The sequence below is a fragment of the Watersipora subatra genome, chromosome 1 (genome assembly GCF_963576615.1).
Source record: "Watersipora subatra chromosome 1, tzWatSuba1.1, whole genome shotgun sequence".
Taxonomy (NCBI): Eukaryota; Metazoa; Bryozoa; class Gymnolaemata; order Cheilostomatida; family Watersiporidae; genus Watersipora; species Watersipora subatra.
The window spans coordinates 37,637,325-37,656,895 of NC_088708.1; the positions used below are offsets into that span (position 1 = coordinate 37,637,325).

At 32.3% G+C, this 19,571-nt stretch overlaps 1 protein-coding gene across 1 annotated transcript in view; it reads left to right on the top strand.

Moving 5' to 3' along the window:
- The window catches only part of LOC137401577 (glutaminase kidney isoform, mitochondrial-like), a 105,251-nt gene that overhangs the window by 64,999 nt on the left and 20,681 nt on the right, over nucleotides 1-19,571 (top strand). The gene's annotated exons all lie outside the window — the stretch shown is intronic.

Consider the following 19,571-nt stretch of genomic DNA (forward strand, 5'->3'; position numbering starts at 1 on the left):
ATTCAATAGGGCTAATTGGTTGATCAGACACACTATAATATTCAATAGGGTTAATTGGTTGATTAGACACACTATAATATTCAATAGGGTTAATTGGTTGATTAGACACACTATAATATTCAATAGGGCTAATTGGTTGATTAGACACACTATAATATTCAATATGGCTAATTGGTTGATTAGACACACTATAATATTCAATAGGGCTAATAGGTTGATTAGACACACTATAATATTGAATATGGCTAATTGGTTGATTAGACACACTATAATATTCAATAGGGCTAATAGGTTGATTAGACACGCCATAATATTCAATAGGGCTAATTGGTTGATTAGACACACTATAATATTCAATATGGCTAATCGGTTGATTAGACACACTATAATATTCAATAGGGCTAATAGGTTGATCAGACACGCCATAATATTCAATAGGGCTAATTGGTTGATTAGACACACTATAATATTCAATATGACTAATTGGTTGATTAGACACACCATAATATTCAATATGGCTAATTGGTTGATTAGACACACTATAATATTCAATATGGCTAATTGGTTGATTAGACACACTATAATATTCAATAGGGCTAATTGGTTGATTAGACACACTATAATATTCAATATGGCTAATTGGTTGATTAGACACACTATAATATTCAATATGGCTAATTGGTTGATTAGACACACTATAATATTGAATAGGGCTAATCGGTTGATCAGACACACTATAATATTCAATAGGGCTAATTGGTTGATTAGACACACTATAATATTGAATATGGCTAATTGGTTGATTAGACACACTGTAATATTCAATATGGCTAATCGGTTGATTAGACACACTATAATATTCAATAGGGCTAATAGGTTGATCAGACACGCCATAATATTCAATAGGGCTAATTGGTTGATTAGACACACTATAATATTCAATAGGGCTAATTGGTTGATTAGACACACTATAATATTGAATAGGGCTAATTGGTTGATTAGACACACTATAATATTCAATATGGCTAATTGGTTGATTAGACACACTATAATATTCAATAGGGCTAATTGGTTGATCAGACACACCATAATATTCAATAGGGCTAATTGGTTGATTAGACACACTGTAATATTCAATAGGGCTAATAGGTTGATCAGACACACTGTAATATTCAATAGGGCTAATTGGTTGATTAGACACACTATAATATTCAATAGGGCTAATAGGTTGATCAGACACGCCATAATATTCAATAGGGCTAATTGGTTGATTAGACACACTATAATATTCAATAGGGCTAATTGGTTGATTAGACACACTATAATATTGAATAGGGCTAATTGGTTGATTAGACACACTATAATATTCAATATGGCTAATTGGTTGATTAGACACACTATAATATTCAATAGGGCTAATTGGTTGATCAGACACACCATAATATTCAATAGGGCTAATTGGTTGATTAGACACACTATAATATTCAATAGGGCTAATTGGTTGATTAGACACACTATAATATTCAATAGGGCTAATTGGTTGATCAGACACACTATAATATTCAATAGGGCTAATTGGTTGATTAGACACACTATAATATTCAATAGGGCTATTTGGTTGATCAGACACACTATAATATTCAATAGGGCTAATTGGTTGATTAGACACACTATAATATTCAATAGGGCTAATAGGTTGATTAGACACACTATAATATTGAATAGGGCTAATTGGTTGATTAGACACACTGTAATATTCAATATAGCTAATTGGTTGATTAGACACACTATAATATTCAGTATGACTAATTGGTTGATTAGACACACTGTAATATTCAATATGGCTAATCAGTTGATTAGACACACTATAATATTCAGTATGACTAATTGGTTGATTAGACACACTATAATATTCAATAGGGCTAATCGGTTGATTAGACACACTATAATATTCAATAGGGCTAATTGGTTGATTAGACACACTATAATATTCAGTATGACTAATTGGTTGATTAGACACACTGTAATATTCAATATGGCTAATCGGTTGATTAGACACACTATAATATTCAATAGGGCTAATTGGTTGATTAGACACACTATAATATTGAATATGGCTAATTGGTTGATTAGACACACTATAATATTCAATATGACTAATCGGTTGATTAGACACACTATAATATGCAATAGGGCTAAATGGTTGATTAGACACGCTATAATATTCAATAGGGCTAATTGGTTGATTAGACACGCTATAATATTCAATAGGGCTAATAGGTTGATCAGACACACTATAATATTCAATAGGGCTAATTGGTTGATTAGACACACTATAATATTCAATAGGGCTAATCGGTTGATTAGACACACTGTAATATTCAATAGGGCTAATTGGTTGATTAGACACACTATAATATTCAATATGGCTAATTGGTTGATTAGACACACTATAATATTCAATATGGCTAATTGGTTGATCAGACACACTATAATATTCAATAGGGCTAATCGGTTGATTAGACACACTATAATATTCAATAGGGCTAATCGGTTGATTAGACACACTATAATATTCAAATATGGCTAATTGGTTGATTAGACACACTATAATATTCAATAGGGCTAATTGGTTGATCAGACACACTATAATATTCAAGAGGGCTAATTGGTTGATTAGACACACTATAATATTCAATAGGGCTAATTGGTTGATTAGACACACTATAATATTCAATAGGGCTAATTGGTTGATTAGACACACTATAATATTCAAGAGGGCTAATTGGTTGATTAGACACACTATAATATTCAATAGGGCTAATAGGTTGATTAGACACACTATAATATTCAATAGGGCTAATTGGTTGATCAGACACACTATAATATTCAAGAGGGCTAATTGGTTGATTAGACACACTATAATATTCAATAGGGCTAATTGGTTGATTAGACACACTATAATATTCAATAGGGCTAATTGGTTGATTAGACACACTATAATATTCAATATGGCTAATTGGTTGATCAGACACACTATAATATTCAATAGGGCTAATCGGTTGATTAGACACACTATAATATTCAATAGGGCTAATCGGTTGATTAGACACACTATAATATTCAATAGGGCTAATCGGTTGATTAGACACACTATAATATTCAATAGGGCTAATCGGTTGATCAGACACACTATAATATTCAATAGGGCTAATCGGTTGATTAGACACACTATAATATGCAATAGGGCTAATTGGTTGATTAGACACACTATAATATTCAAGAGGGCTAATCGGTTGATTAGACACACTATAATATGCAATAGGGCTAATTGGTTGATTAGACACACTATAATATTCAATAGGGCTAATTGGTTGATTAGACACACTATAATATTCAATAGGGCTAATTGGTTGATTAGACACACTATAATATTCAATAGGGCTCATAGGTTGATTAGACACACTATAATATTCAATAGGGCTAATAGGTTGATCAGACACACTATAATATTCAATAGGGCTAATTGGTTGATTAGACACACTATAATATTCAATAGGGCTAATTGGTTGATCAGACACACTATAATATTCAATAGGGCTAATCGGTTGATTAGACACACTATAATATTCAATAGGGCTAATCGGTTGATTAGACACACTATAATATTCAATATGGCTAATTGGTTGATCAGACACACTATAATATTCAATAGGGCTAATTGGTTGATCAGACACACTATAATATTCAAGAGGGCTAATTGGTTGATTAGACACACTATAATATTCAATAGGGCTAATTGGTTGATTAGACACACTATAATATTCAATAGGGCTAATAGGTTGATCAGACACACTATAATATTCAATAGGGCTAATTGGTTGATCAGACACACTATAATATTCAATAGGGCTAATTGGTTGATTAGACACACTATAATATTCAAGAGGGCTAATTGGTTGATTAGACACACTATAATATTCAATAGGGCTAATCGGTTGATTAGACACACTATAATATTCAATATGGCTAATTGGTTGATTAGACACACTATAATATTCAATAGGGCTAATTGGTTGATCAGACACACTATAATATTCAAGAGGGCTAATTGGTTGATTAGACACACTATAATATTCAATAGGGCTAATTGGTTGATTAGACACACTATAATGTTCAATAGGGCTAATTGGTTGATTAGACACACTATAATATTCAATATGGCTAATTGGTTGATCAGACACACTATAATATTCAATAGGGCTAATCGGTTGATTAGACACACTATAATATTCAATAGGGCTAATCGGTTGATTAGACACACTATAATATTCAATAGGGCTAATCGGTTGATTAGACACACTATAATATTCAATAGGGCTAATCGGTTGATCAGACACACTATAATATTCAATAGGGCTAATCGGTTGATTAGACACACTATAATATGCAATAGGGCTAATTGGTTGATTAGACACACTATAATATTCAAGAGGGCTAATCGGTTGATTAGACACACTATAATATGCAATAGGGCTAATTGGTTGATTAGACACACTATAATATTCAATAGGGCTAATTGGTTGATTAGACACACTATAATATTCAATAGGGCTAATTGGTTGATTAGACACACTATAATATTCAATAGGGCTCATAGGTTGATTAGACACACTATAATATTCAATAGGGCTAATAGGTTGATCAGACACACTATAATATTCAATAGGGCTAATTGGTTGATTAGACACACTATAATATTCAATAGGGCTAATTGGTTGATTAGACACACTATAATATTCAATAGGGCTAATTGGTTGATTAGACACACTATAATATTCAATAGGGCTAATTGGTTGATTAGACACACTATAATATTCAATAGGGCTAATAGGTTGATCAGACACACTATAATATTCAATAGGGCTAATTGGTTGATCAGACACACTATAATATTCAATAGGGCTAATTGGTTGATTAGACACACTATAATATTCAATAGGGCTAATTGGTTGATTAGACACACTATAATATTCAATAGGGCTAATAGGTTGATTAGACACACTATAATATTCAAGAGGGCTAATTGGTTGATTAGACACACTATAATATTCAATAGGGCTAATTGGTTGATTAGACACACTATAATATTCAATAGGGCTAATTGGTTGATTAGACACACTATAATATTCAATAGGGCTAATTGGTTGATTAGACACACTATAATATTCAAGAGGGCTAATTGGTTGATTAGACACACTATAATATTCAATAGGGCTAATAGGTTGATTAGACACACTATAATATTCAAGAGGGCTAATTGGTTGATTAGACACACTATAATATTCAATAGGGCTAATTGGTTGATTAGACACACTATAGTATTCAATAGGGCTAATTGGTTGATCAGACACACTATAATATTGAATATGGCTAATTGGTTGATTAGACACACTATAATATTCAATAGGGCTAATTGGTTGATCAGACACACTATAATATTCAATAAGGGCTAATTGGTTGATTAGACACACTATAATATTCAATAGGGCTAATTGGTTGATTAGACACACTGTAATATTGAATATGGCTAATTGGTTGATTAGACACACTATAATATTCAATATGGCTAATTGGTTGATTAGACACACTATAATATTCAATAGGGCTAATCGGTTGATTAGACACACTATAATATTCAATAGGGCTAATCGGTTGATTAGACACACTATGATATTCAATAGGGCTAATTGGTTGATTAGACACGCTATAATATTCAATAGGGCTAATTGGTTGATTAGACACACTATAATATTCAATATGGCTAATTGGTTGATCAGACACACTATAATATTCAAGAGGGCTAATTGGTTGATTAGACACACTATAATATTCAATAGGGCTAATTGGTTGATCAGACACACTATAATATTCAATAGGGCTAATCGGTTGATTAGACACACTATAATATTCAATAGGGCTCATAGGTTGATTAGACACACTATAATATTCAATAGGGCTAATAGGTTGATCAGACACACTATAATATTCAATAGGGCTAATTGGTTGATTAGACACACTATAATATTCAATAGGGCTAATTGGTTGATCAGACACACTATAATATTCAATAGGGCTAATCGGTTGATTAGACACACTATAATATTCAATAGGGCTAATCGGTTGATTAGACACACTATAATATTCAATATGGCTAATTGGTTGATTAGACACACTATAATATTCAATAGGGCTAATTGGTTGATCAGACACACTATAATATTCAAGAGGGCTAATTGGTTGATTAGACACACTATAATATTCAATAGGGCTAATTGGTTGATTAGACACACTATAATATTCAATAGGGCTAATAGGTTGATCAGACACACTATAATATTCAATAGGGCTAATTGGTTGATCAGACACACTATAATATTCAATAGGGCTAATTGGTTGATTAGACACACTATAATATTCAAGAGGGCTAATTGGTTGATTAGACACACTATAATATTCAATAGGGCTAATCGGTTGATTAGACACACTATAATATTCAATATGGCTAATTGGTTGATTAGACACACTATAATATTCAATAGGGCTAATTGGTTGATCAGACACACTATAATATTCAAGAGGGCTAATTGGTTGATTAGACACACTATAATATTCAATAGGGCTAATTGGTTGATTAGACACACTATAATATTCAATAGGGCTAATTGGTTGATTAGACACACTATAATTTTCAATATGGCTAGTTGGTTGATCAGACACACTATAATATTCAATAGGGCTAATCGGTTGATTAGACACACTATAATATTCAATAGGGCTAATCGGTTGATTAGACACACTATAATATTCAATAGGGCTAATCGGTTGATTAGACACACTATAATATTCAATAGGGCTAATCGGTTGATCAGACACACTATAATATTCAATAGGGCTAATCGGTTGATTAGACACACTATAATATTCAATAGGGCTAATTGGTTGATTAGACACACTATAATATTCAAGAGGGCTAATTGGTTGATTAGACACACTATAATATTCAATAGGGCTAATAGGTTGATTAGACACACTATAATATGCAATAGGGCTAATTGGTTGATTAGACACACTATAATATTCAATAGGGCTAATTGGTTGATTAGACACACTATAATATTCAATAGGGCTAATTGGTTGATTAGACACACTATAATATTCAATAGGGCTCATAGGTTGATTAGACACACTATAATATTCAATAGGGCTAATAGGTTGATCAGACACACTATAATATTCAATAGGGCTAATTGGTTGATTAGACACACTATAATATTCAATAGGGCTAATTGGTTGATTAGACACACTATAATATTCAATAGGGCTAATTGGTTGATTAGACACACTATAATATTCAATAGGGCTAATTGGTTGATTAGACACACTATAATATTCAATAGGGCTAATTGGTTGATTAGACACACTATAATATTCAATAGGGCTCATAGGTTGATTAGACACACTATAATATTCAATAGGGCTAATAGGTTGATCAGACACACTATAATATTCAATAGGGCTAATTGGTTGATTAGACACACTATAATATTCAATAGGGCTCATAGGTTGATTAGACACACTATAATATTCAATAGGGCTAATAGGTTGATCAGACACACTATAATATTCAATAGGGCTAATAGGTTGATTAGACACACTATAATATTCAATAGGGCTAATTGGTTGATTAGACACACTATAATATTCAATAGGGCTAATTGGTTGATTAGACACACTATAATATTCAATAGGGCTAATTGGTTGATTAGACACACTATAATATTCAATAGGGCTAATAGGTTGATCAGACACACTATAATATTCAATAGGGCTAATTGGTTGATCAGACACACTATAATATTCAATAGGGCTAATTGGTTGATCAGACACACTATAATATTCAAGAATGCTAATTGGTTGATTAGACACACTATAATATTCAATAGGGCTAATAGGTTGATTAGACACACTATAATATTCAAGAGGGCTAATTGGTTGATTAGACACACTATAATATTCAATAGGGCTAATAGGTTGATTAGACACACTATAATATTCAAGAGGGCTAATTGGTTGATTAGACACACTATAATATTCAATAGGGCTAATTGGTTGATTAGACACACTATAATATTCAATAGGGCTAATTGGTTGATTAGACACACTATAATATTCAATAGGGCTAATTGGTTGATTAGACACACTATAATATTCAAGAGGGCTAATTGGTTGATTAGACACACTATAATATTCAATAGGGCTAATAGGTTGATTAGACACACTATAGTATTCAAGAGGGCTAATTGGTTGATTAGACACACTATAATATTCAATAGGGCTAATTGGTTGATTAGACACACTATAATATTCAATAGGGCTAATTGGTTGATCAGACACACTATAATATTCAATATGACTAATCGGTTGATTAGACACACTATAATATGCAATAGGGCTAATTGGTTGATTAGACACACTATAATATTCAATATGGCTAATTGGTTGATCAGACACCCTATAATATTCAATAGGGCTAATCGGTTGATTAGACACACTATAATATTCAATAGGGCTAATCGGTTGATTAGACACACTATAATATTCAATAGGGCTAATTGGTTGATTAGACACACTATAATATTCAATAGGGCTAATAGGTTGATTAGACACACTATAATATTCAATAGGGCTAATTGGTTGATTAGACACACTATAATATTCAATAGGGCTAATTGGTTGATCAGACACACTATAATATTCAATAGGGCTAATTGGTTGATTAGACACACTATAATATTCAATAGGGCTAATTGGTTGATTAGACACACTATAATATTGAATAGGGCTAATTGGTTGATCAGACACACTATAATATTCGATAGGGCTAATTGGTTGATTAGACACACTATAATATTCAATAGGGCTAATCGGTTGATTAGACACACTATAATATTCAAGAGGGCTAATTGGTTGATTAGACACACTATAATATTCAATAGGGCTAATAGGTTGATTAGACACACTATAATATTCAAGAGGGCTAATTGGTTGATAAGACACACTATAATATTCAATAGGGCTAATTGGTTGATTAGACACACTATAATATTCAATAGGGCTAATCGGTTGATTAGACACACTATAATATTCAATATGGCTAATTGGTTGATTAGACACACTATAATATTCAATAGCGCTAATAGGTTGATTAGACACACTATAATATTCAATAGGGCTAATTGGTTGATCAGACACACTATAATATTCAATAGGGCTAATAGGTTGATTAGACACACTATAATATTCAATAGGGCTAATAGGTTGATCAGACACACTATAATATTCAATAGGGCTAATTGGTTGATTAGACACACTATAATATTCAATAGGGCTAATTGGTTGATTAGACACATTATAATATTCAATAGGGCTAATTGGTTGATTAGACACACTATAATATTCAATAGGGCTAATAGGTTGATTAGACACACTATAATATTCAATAGCGCTAATAGGTTGATTAGACACACTATAATATTCAATAGGGCTAATTGGTTGATCAGACACACTATAATATTCAATAGGGCTAATAGGTTGATCAGACACACTATAATATTCAATAGGGCTAATAGGTTGATCAGACACACTATAATATTCAATAGGGTTAATTGGTTGATCAGACACACTATAATATTCAATAGGGCTAATTGGTTGATTAGACACACTATAATATTCAATAGGGCTAATTGGTTGATTAGACACACTATAATATTCAATAGGGCTAATAGGTTGATTAGACACACTATAATATTCAATAGGGCTAATAGGTTGATTAGACACACTATAATATTCAATAGGGCTAATTGGTTGATTAGACACACTATAATATTGAATATGGCTAATTGGTTGATTAGACACACTATAATATTCAATAGGGCTAATTGGTTGATCAGACACACTATAATATTCAATAAGGGCTAATTGGTTGATTAGACACACTATAATATTCAATAGGGCTAATTGGTTGATTAGACACACTGTAATATTGAATATGGCTAATTGGTTGATTAGACACACTATAATATTCAATATGGCTAATTGGTTGATTAGACACACTATAATATTCAATAGGGCTAATCGGTTGATTAGACACACTATAATATTCAATAGGGCTAATCGGTTGATTAGACACACTATGATATTCAATAGGGCTAATTGGTTGATTAGACACGCTATAATATTCAATAGGGCTAATTGGTTGATTAGACACACTATAATATTCAATATGGCTAATTGGTTGATCAGACACACTATAATATTCAAGAGGGCTAATTGGTTGATTAGACACACTATAATATTCAATAGGGCTAATTGGTTGATCAGACACACTATAATATTCAATAGGGCTAATCGGTTGATTAGACACACTATAATATTCAATAGGGCTAATTGGTTGATTAGACACACTATAATATTCAATAGGGCTAATTGGTTGATTAGACACACTATAATATTCAATATGGCTAATTGGTTGATCAGACACACTATAATATTCAAGAGGGCTAATTGGTTGATTAGACACACTATAATATTCAATAGGGCTAATTGGTTGATCAGACACACTATAATATTCAATAGGGCTAATCGGTTGATTAGACACACTATAATATTCAATAGGGCTAATTGGTTGATCAGACACACTATAATATTCAATAGGGCTAATTGGTTGATTAGACACACTATAATATTCAATAGGGCTAATAGGTTGATCAGACACACTATAATATTCAATAGGGCTAATAGGTTGATCAGACACACTATAATATTCAATAGGGCTAATTGGTTGATTAGACACACTATAATATTCAATAGGGTTAATTGGTTGATTAGACACACTATAATATTCAATAGGGCTAATTGGTTGATTAGACACACTATAATATTCAATAGGGCTAATAGGTTGATCAGACACACTATAATATTGAATATGGCTAATTGGTTGATTAGACACACTATAATATTCAATAGGGCTAATTGGTTGATTAGACACACTATAATATTGAATATGGCTAATTGGTTGATTAGACACACTATAATATTCAATAGGGCTAATTGGTTGATTAGACACACTATAATATTCAATAGGGCTAATTGGTTGATTAGACACACTATAATATTCAATAGGGCTAATCGGTTGATTAGACACACTATAATATTCAATAGGGCTAATTGGTTGATTAGACACACTATAATATTCAATAGGGCTAATTGGTTGATTAGACACACTATAATATTCAATAGGGCTAATCGGTTGATTAGACACGCTATAATATTCAATAGGGCTAATCGGTTGATTAGACACGCTATAATATTCAATAGGGCTAATTGGTTGATTAGACACACTATAATATTGAATATGGCTAATTGGTTGATTAGACACACTATAATATTCAAGAGGGCTAATTGGTTGATTAGACACACTATAATATGCAATAGGGCTAATTGGTTGATTAGACACACTATAATATTCAATATGGCTAATTGGTTGATTAGACACACTATTATATTCAATAGGGCTAATCGGTTGATTAGACACACTATAATATTCAATATGGCTAATTGGTTGATTAGACACACTATAATATTCAATAGGGCTAATTGGTTGATCAGACACACTATAATATTCAAGAGGGCTAATTGGTTGATTAGACACACTATAATATTCAATAGGGCTAATTGGTTGATTAGACACACTATAATATTCAATAGGGCTAATTGGTTGATTAGACACACTATAATATTCAATATGGCTAATTGGTTGATCAGACACACTATAATATTCAATAGGGCTAATCGGTTGATTAGACACACTATAATATTCAATAGGGCTAATCGGTTGATTAGACACACTATAATATTCAATAGGGCTAATCGGTTGATTAGACACACTATAATATTCAATAGGGCTAATCGGTTGATCAGACACACTATAATATTCAATAGGGCTAATCGGTTGATTAGACACACTATAATATTCAATAGGGCTAATCGGTTGATTAGACACACTATAATATTCAATATGGCTAATTGGTTGATTAGACACACTATAATATTCAATAGGACTAATTGGTTGATCAGACACACTATAATATTCAAGAGGGCTAATTGGTTGATTAGACACACTATAATATTCAATAGGGCTAATTGGTTGATTAGACACACTATAATATTCAATAGGGCTAATAGGTTGATCAGACACACTATAATATTCAATAGGGCTAATTGGTTGATCAGACACACTATAATATTCAATAGGGCTAATTGGTTGATTAGACACACTATAATATTCAAGAGGGCTAATTGGTTGATTAGACACACTATAATATTCAATAGGGCTAATAGGTTGATTAGACACACTATAATATTCAAGAGGGCTAATTGGTTGATTAGACACACTATAATATTCAATAGGGCTAATAGGTTGATTAGACACACTATAATATTCAAGAGGGCTAATTGGTTGATTAGACACACTATAATATTCAATAGGGCTAATTGGTTGATTAGACACACTATAATATTCAATAGGGCTAATTGGTTGATTAGACACACTATAATATTCAATAGGGCTAATTGGTTGATTAGACACACTATAATATTCAAGAGGGCTAATTGGTTGATTAGACACACTATAATATTCAATAGGGCTAATAGGTTGATTAGACACACTATAATATTCAAGAGGGCTAATTGGTTGATTAGACACACTATAATATTCAATAGGGCTAATTGGTTGATTAGACACACTATAATATTCAATAGGGCTAATTGGTTGATCAGACACACTATAATATTCAATATGACTAATCGGTTGATTAGACACACTATAATATGCAATAGGGCTAATTGGTTGATTAGACACACTATAATATTCAATATGGCTAATTGGTTGATCAGACACACTATAATATTCAATAGGGCTAATCGGTTGATTAGACACACTATAATATTCAATAGGGCTAATCGGTTGATTAGACACACTATAATATTCAATAGGGCTAATTGGTTGATTAGACACACTATAATATTCAATAGGGCTAATAGGTTGATTAGACACACTATAATATTCAATAGGGCTAATTGGTTGATTAGACACACTATAATATTCAATAGGGCTAATTGGTTGATCAGACACACTATAATATTCAATAGGGCTAATTGGTTGATTAGACACACTATAATATTCAATAGGGCTAATTGGTTGATTAGACACACTATAATATTGAATATGGCTAATTGGTTGATTAGACACACTATAATATTCAATAGCGCTAATAGGTTGATTAGACACACTATAATATTCAATAGGGCTAATTGGTTGATCAGACACACTATAATATTCAATAGGGCTAATAGGTTGATTAGACACACTATAATATTCAATAGGGCTAATAGGTTGATCAGACACACTATAATATTCAATAGGGCTAATTGGTTGATTAGACACACTATAATATTCAATAGGGCTAATTGGTTGATTAGACACACTATAATATTCAATAGGGCTAATTGGTTGATTAGACACACTATAATATTCAATAGGGCTAATAGGTTGATTAGACACACTATAATATTCAATAGCGCTAATAGGTTGATTAGACACACTATAATATTCAATAGGGCTAATTGGTTGATCAGACACACTATAATATTCAATAGGGCTAATAGGTTGATCAGACACACTATAATATTCAATAGGGCTAATAGGTTGATCAGACACACTATAATATTCAATAGGGTTAATTGGTTGATCAGACACACTATAATATTCAATAGGGCTAATTGGTTGATTAGACACACTATAATATTCTATAGGGCTAATTGGTTGATTAGACACACTATAATATTCAATAGGGCTAATAGGTTGATTAGACACACTATAATATTCAATAGGGCTAATAGGTTGATTAGACACACTATAATATTCAATAGGGCTAATTGGTTGATTAGACACACTATAATATTGAATATGGCTAATTGGTTGATTAGACACACTATAATATTCAATAGGGCTAATTGGTTGATCAGACACACTATAATATTCAATAAGGGCTAATTGGTTGATTAGACACACTATAATATTCAATAGGGCTAATTGGTTGATTAGACACACTGTAATATTGAATATGGCTAATTGGTTGATTAGACACACTATAATATTCAATATGGCTAATTGGTTGATTAGACACACTATAATATTCAATAGGGCTAATCGGTTGATTAGACACACTATAATATTCAATAGGGCTAATCGGTTGATTAGACACACTATGATATTCAATAGGGCTAATTGGTTGATTAGACACACTATAATATTCAAGAGGGCTAATTGGTTGATTAGACACACTATAATATTCAATAGGGCTAATTGGTTGATCAGACACACTATAATATTCAATAGGGCTAATTGGTTGATTAGACACACTATAATATTCAATAGGGCTAATTGGTTGATTAGACACACTATAATATTCAATATGGCTAATTGGTTGATCAGACACACTATAATATTCAAGAGGGCTAATTGGTTGATTAGACACACTATAATATTCAATAGGGCTAATTGGTTGATCAGACACACTATAATATTCAATAGGGCTAATCGGTTGATTAGACACACTATAATATTCAATAGGGCTAATTGGTTGATCAGACACACTATAATATTCGATAGGGCTAATTGGTTGATTAGACACACTATAATATTCAATAGGGCTAATAGGTTGATCAGACACACTATAATATTCAATAGGGCTAATAGGTTGATCAGACACACTATAATATTCAATAGGGCTAATTGGTTGATTAGACACACTATAATATTCAATAGGGTTAATTGGTTGATTAGACACACTATAATATTCAATAGGGCTAATTGGTTGATTAGACACACTATAATATTCAATAGGGCTAATAGGTTGATCAGACACACTATAATATTGAATATGGCTAATTGGTTGATTAGACACACTGTAATATTCAATATGGCTAATCGGTTGATTAGACACACTATAATATTCAATAGGGCTAATTGGTTGATTAGACACACTATAATATTGAATATGGCTAATTGGTTGATTAGACACACTATAATATTCAATAGGGTTAAATGGTTGATTAGACACGCTATAATATTCAATAGGGCTAATTGGTTGATTAGACACACTATAATATTGAATATGGCTAATTGGTTGATTAGACACACTATAATATTCAATAGGGCTAATTGGTTGATTAGACACGCTATAATATTCAATAGGGCTAATCGGTTGATTAGACACACTATAATATTCAATATGGCTACCCTAGGACACTTATATTTCGCTAGTATTTAGTTTCGTGAGTAGCACACAGAGTAAAATTTCGCTGCAACTTAATTTCGCAGCTCTGATGAGTGCGAAAATATAGTGATGTGAAAATAAATACAGTGGAACAAACAAATTAGATTCCTCAGGTCCGGTCCTCTAGTAAAAAAAGTTTTTATATTTGCGACTAGTTTGTATTTGTAACCCGCAGGTATAAATGTATGGCAGAAATCGATAATTCAACGTGATCGCTTGCTGCCATTTGTTTCTTGGACTATCAATGACGTCTCGGTCCTGTCCGTCGTGACCGATATGGTACCAATATTAGATCTCAAGTATTTATAGCAAGCGATGGCCATGGCACGTTTTGAGTTCAAAATATTTCAAATTTAAAAAAAATCAAATACAGTACATGTCTCATAAAAAAGAAAATAGATAGCAACCAACATCACAACCAGAACTGTATAACATGGTTGGACCTGGTGAGGGTTGTTATCGTTTTTGGTTGGCAGTAAAATTCATCACTACAATAAGTATTATTTAATTGTATGACTTCACCTACCAGACTTTCATCCTCATCAGTTACAAATTCGGTGACTAAACTGATATCATCATCTTCTTCGTTTGTCTTGGCTTTTCCAAAAAAACTTGTTATCTTAATTTGCTTTGCCATGCTGCTCATTCGGTGTATTAACGAATTTACTAGAAATTTCCCAATGAGCTCAATCACACACAAAATTATCTGCATTTCTAATATCACGATTTTGTTGTGGATATCAATGAACTACAGGGCCGTATTCCCTTGGACCGCTGGCCGGCTAAGACGCCCCAACCTTTTAGGAATTTCATAGTCCATCGGCTATAGAAAGGTTTTTATCGCTGTAGAATATCACTTTATTCGAAGCCATAGATACAAACATCAACTTTTAGTAGTTCTTAGGCGTCATTATTATCTTCATCAGCGGCAAAATATTCTTGTTAACGACTTTTATAAAGGTTTGCAAAATATCAAGTTTTAGCAAACATCTGCTTGCCCATATCCTACTTAATGAACTTGAAATAAAATCGGCAAAAATGATCTTTGTTAAAACGCTTAAAAGAAAAAGATGTCTTCTTTCTGAGCTTTTTAACTGCATACAAGTTTTGCCTGTTTTAATTTTAAAACGTTTTGTCAGTCACATCAGCTAAAACAAAGCAAATCTCAAAAAATAGAAAAATGTTGATACTTGCCAATAAAATTTTTTAAAACTTCACGTGAGAGGCCCGGCTGAGGCCCTACATAAGAGAAACCTGTTGGGAGCTTACAGCACCCCCCCCTCCTTCTCCACACCCCAGATGTTCATAACTAGTCGTCTAACATTAGCCCCCCAACTTGCAACCTGTGAATACAGGCCTGTGTAGAACATAGCTATTTAATTTCGAATTTTCGCTAGTTCGTTATGATAGTTTAGTTTCGCGCATGAATTTTTCGCGTGATGATGACTCCGCGAAAACGCGAAAGTTAGATGCCGCGAATACTTAAGTGTCCTAGGGTAATTGGTTGATTAGACACACTATAATATTATAGTGTGTCTAATCGACCAATTAGCCCTATTGAATATTATAGTGTGTCTAATCAACCGATTAGCCCTATTGAATATTATAGTGTGTCTAATCAACCAATTAGCCCTATTGGCTAATTGGTTGATTAGACACACTATAATATTCAATAGGGCTAATAGGTTGATTAGACACACTATAATATTCAATAGGGCTAATTGGTCGATTAGACACACTATAATATTCAATAGGGCTAATTGGTTGATTAGACACACTATAATATTCAATAGGGCTAATAGGTTGATCAGACACACTATAATATTCAATAGGGCTAATTGGTTGATTAGACACACTATAATATTCAATAGGGCTAATTGGTTGATTAGACACACTACAATATTCAATAGGGCTAATTGGTTGATTAGACACACTATAATATTCAATAGCGCTAATCGGTTGATTAGACACACTATAATATTCAATAGGGCTAATCGGTTGATTAGACACACTATAATATTCAATAGGGCTAATTGGTCGATTAGACACACTATAATATTCAATAGGGCTAATCGGTTGATTAGACACACTATAATATTCAATAGGGCTAATAGGTTGATCAGACACACTATAATATTCAATAGGGCTAATTGGTTGATTAGACACACTATAATATTCAATAGGGCTAATTGGTTGATTAGACACACTATAATATTCAATAGGGCTAATTGGTTGATTAGACACACTATAATATTCAATAGGGCTAATTGGTTGATTAGACACACTATAATATTCGATAGGGCTAATAGGTTGATCAGACACACTATAATATTCAATAGGGCTAATTGGTTGATCAGACACACTATAATATTCAATAGGGCTAATTGGTTGATTAGACAAACTATAATATTCAATATGGCTAATCGGTTGATTAGACACGCTATAATATTCAATAGGGCTAATTGGTTGATTAGACACACTATAATATTCAATAGGGCTAATCGGTTGATTAGACACACTATAATATTCAATAGGGCTAATCGGTTGATTAGACACACTGTAATATTCAATAGGGCTAATTGGTTGATTAGACACACTATAATATTCAATATGGCTAATCGGTTGATTAGACACACTATAATATTCAATAGGGCTAATTGGTTGATTAGACACACTATAATATTCAATAGGGCTAATTGGTTGATTAGACAAACTATAATATTCAATCGGGCTAATCGGTTGATTAGACACACTATAATATTCAATAGGGCTAATTGGTTGATCAGACACACTATAATATTCAATAGGGCTAATTGGTTGATCAGACACACTATAATATTCAATATGGCTAATCGGTTGATTAGACACACTGTAATATTCAATAGGGCTAATCGGTTGATTAGACACACTATAATATTCAATAGGGCTAATAGGTTGATTAGACACACTATAATATTCAATAGGGCTAATTGGTCGATTAGACACACTATAATATTCAATAGGGCTAATTGGTTGATTAGACACACTATAATATTCAATAGGGCTAATAGGTTGATCAGACACACTATAATATTCAATAGGGCTAATTGGTTGATTAGACACACTATAATATTCAATAGGGCTAATTGGTTGATTAGACACACTACAATATTCAATAGGGCTAATTGGTTGATTAGACACACTATAATATTCAATAGCGCTAATCGGTTGATTAGACACACTATAATATTCAATAGGGCTAATCGGTTGATTAGACACACTATAATATTCAATAGGGCTAATTGGTCGATTAGACACACTATAATATTCAATAGGGCTAATCGGTTGATTAGACACACTATAATATTCAATAGGGCTAATAGGTTGATCAGACACACTATAATATTCAATAGGGCTAATTGGTTGATTAGACACACTATAATATTCAATAGGGCTAATTGGTTGATTAGACACACTATAATATTCAATAGGGCTAATTGGTTGATTAGACACACTATAATATTCAATAGGGCTAATTGGTTGATTAGACACACTATAATATTCGATAGGGCTAATAGGTTGATCAGACACACTATAATATTCAATAGGGCTAATTGGTTGATCAGACACACTATAATATTCAATAGGGCTAATTGGTTGATTAGACAAACTATAATATTCAATATGGCTAATCGGTTGATTAGACACGCTATAATATTCAATAGGGCTAATTGGTTGATTAGACACACTATAATATTCAATAGGGCTAATCGGTTGATTAGACACACTATAATATTCAATAGGGCTAATCGGTTGATTAGACACACTGTAATATTCAATAGGGCTAATTGGTTGATTAGACACACTATAATATTCAATATGGCTAATCGGTTGATTAGACACACTATAATATTCAATAGGGCTAATTGGTTGATTAGACACACTATAATATTCAATAGGGCTAATTGGTTGATTAGACAAACTATAATATTCAATCGGGCTAATCGGTTGATTAGACACACTATAATATTCAATAGGGCTAATTGGTTGATCAGACACACTATAATATTCAATAGGGCTAATTGGTTGATCAGACACACTATAATATTCAATATGGCTAATCGGTTGATT